The following is a 2,248-nucleotide window of genomic DNA, read 5'->3' as shown; positions in this document are numbered from 1 at the left end:
CCATTCTGTATTGCATGGGAATAGAGACCAGGCTCAAACTGAGAGAAAGGTATTTGTAGACGAAAGCCACATTATATCCAGATTTTATAGAAATGTACTTGGGAGTTAATTCGAGCAATCCCATTGAGCCTAAAGCTGATTTGTCTCAGGGTTTTGTAATCAGAATTCATAAATATGGGATTTTATTCAGGAGAATAAGGGTAGATGGAAGGGACACACTGCAATTCATCTGATTAGATACATAGAACACCATGTCCCAAAACTCCATTTGAGTTGCATGTTCCAATAAGAAGCACTGACCCAGAGTATATAGTCTAACAGCCAATGACCTACTCTCCATTTCACTAAACGAGACAAAATAGATGGGTATTGGCTTTTTGCTGGTAAAAGTTCGCCAAAGAAAGAAGTCTCTGAAAATTGTATCTTATGCCAACAACAACAAATCATCTATCAAGTTTATATGTAGCCCATGACTGACTGTTGACATGTATTGTTTTTGGCAGTTTCCTTCTTCTTGCCTTACAGAATGTTAAACATGAAGAGAGAGAAAAAACAATGAAAGCTGGAAGCTTTCTCATACCTCAATCTTACTTCCCCCTTGTTTTATTATCCTAAATACTCATGTTTAAATGCCTTCAGTGGCCTAAATACAGTCAAGGTGAAGGTTGCCTTGGGGTTTGCATCTAGTAATTTTGGTTTCTTGTAACCTAGCCCTAAATGGCAGCCCAGATCTTGAAACAAACACTGTGTAGATCTAAAGCTACTTTTATTAAAACACTATAGTAGCAGAATCTTACAAGTCTGAATGGGCTTCCCTTCCTCCTGCTTTTATATTCAGGTGGTGATGGGGTGGGCGGGCAGGGGGTGGGTGAGGTTTGTCTGAGGTATTTTTGTAAACCAATTTCTTGGCTTGGGCTCAAATCTTATTCATCTGAACATTGCTTTGGCAGTTGATCTTTCTTCTGTCCTTCAAGGCCACTCTCTCTACTCATTACACACTGTTACACTCCCATGAGACCACCTGTGCCTCTTTGGCTACCATTGGCCCCTGAGAGCAGCTTATATATTTGAGGCTTTGGTGCCAGATAGGTCAATGTAGCTACTGCCTATAACTGACTTCTACAATTAGTCCTCGGTTAGCGAAGATAATTGGGACTACTGGGTACTAGGGGTGAAATCTAATTTTTTTGGCTACTGATTATTGGTGGTGGGAGAACATGTGACTGGGTGAGCGTGGCTATGTGACCATGTGACTGGGGGATCAAAAGGCAGAAACTCACTAACAATGTCCTGCTGGAGAAGGGTTGGACTAGATGACCTCCAGGTCCCTTTCCAGCCCTGGATTATCCTCTGAAGCTGCATCTAGTGCCAGGTTTGTAGTCCTTCCTTCCTCTCCTTTTTTCCCCCTTCCTTCCTTCCTTCCTTCCTTCCTTCTTTCCCTGCCTCCCTCCCTCCCTCCCTCCTTTCTCTCTCTCTCAAAAACGAATCCCCCCATACCCCCGTTTTTTGCCTAGCAATAGGTTGTAAAAAAATGCTTTTAAAAGGTAAAAAAAGGCTCTGACAATCACAGCTGTGGCACCCAATCATCAGAGCCTCTTTTTTTTTACCTTTTAAAAGCAGGAAGTAATGACACCTGGACGGGTGGGTGGAGCTTCACTCCACCATCGCTACCGGATTGCGCGATCCGGTCCGATCCGGGAGCATTTCACCCCTGCTGGGTACTCTATTGCTAAGCAATGCAGTCATAAAGCACAATATCCCATGACCTCACTTGACTTGCAGTGGCAATTCTGGCAATTCCAGTTGCGGTGGTTTGGCGATCATTAGGCACGTTCGCACGTGATTCCCACTTGTGACCTCCTGCCAGTTTCCTTGCTGACTTTGCTTGTTGGATGTTGGCAGCAAAAGCTTAACGTGAAAATCACGTGGCCATGGGATGCTGCAATTGTTGCAAATATCAATTGGTTGCTAAGTGCCTGTGTTGTGATCACATGCATGCAGGGACACCACAACAGCTCCAACTTTGAGGACTGGCTGTAAGTCTCCACATTCAGCGCTGTCATTAACTCTGAATGGTCATGGCACCAATGGTTGTTAAGTGAAGACTACCTGTTGAGGTGGGGGATGGGGGAATCCCTCTGTGAGATTTTGCTTGGTGCTCAGAAGTCCTGCTCCGTATCCTCTGAATACACTTCTAATATTGAACCTAAGGGGTGTGTGCAGTGGTTGGGAAGGTCATGAGACGAGA

This window comes from Ahaetulla prasina, chromosome 2, assembly GCF_028640845.1.
Source record: "Ahaetulla prasina isolate Xishuangbanna chromosome 2, ASM2864084v1, whole genome shotgun sequence".
Taxonomy (NCBI): Eukaryota; Metazoa; Chordata; class Lepidosauria; order Squamata; family Colubridae; genus Ahaetulla; species Ahaetulla prasina.
The sequence above is the reverse complement of the archived record's forward strand: the minus strand, read 5'-3'. Positions refer to the sequence as shown.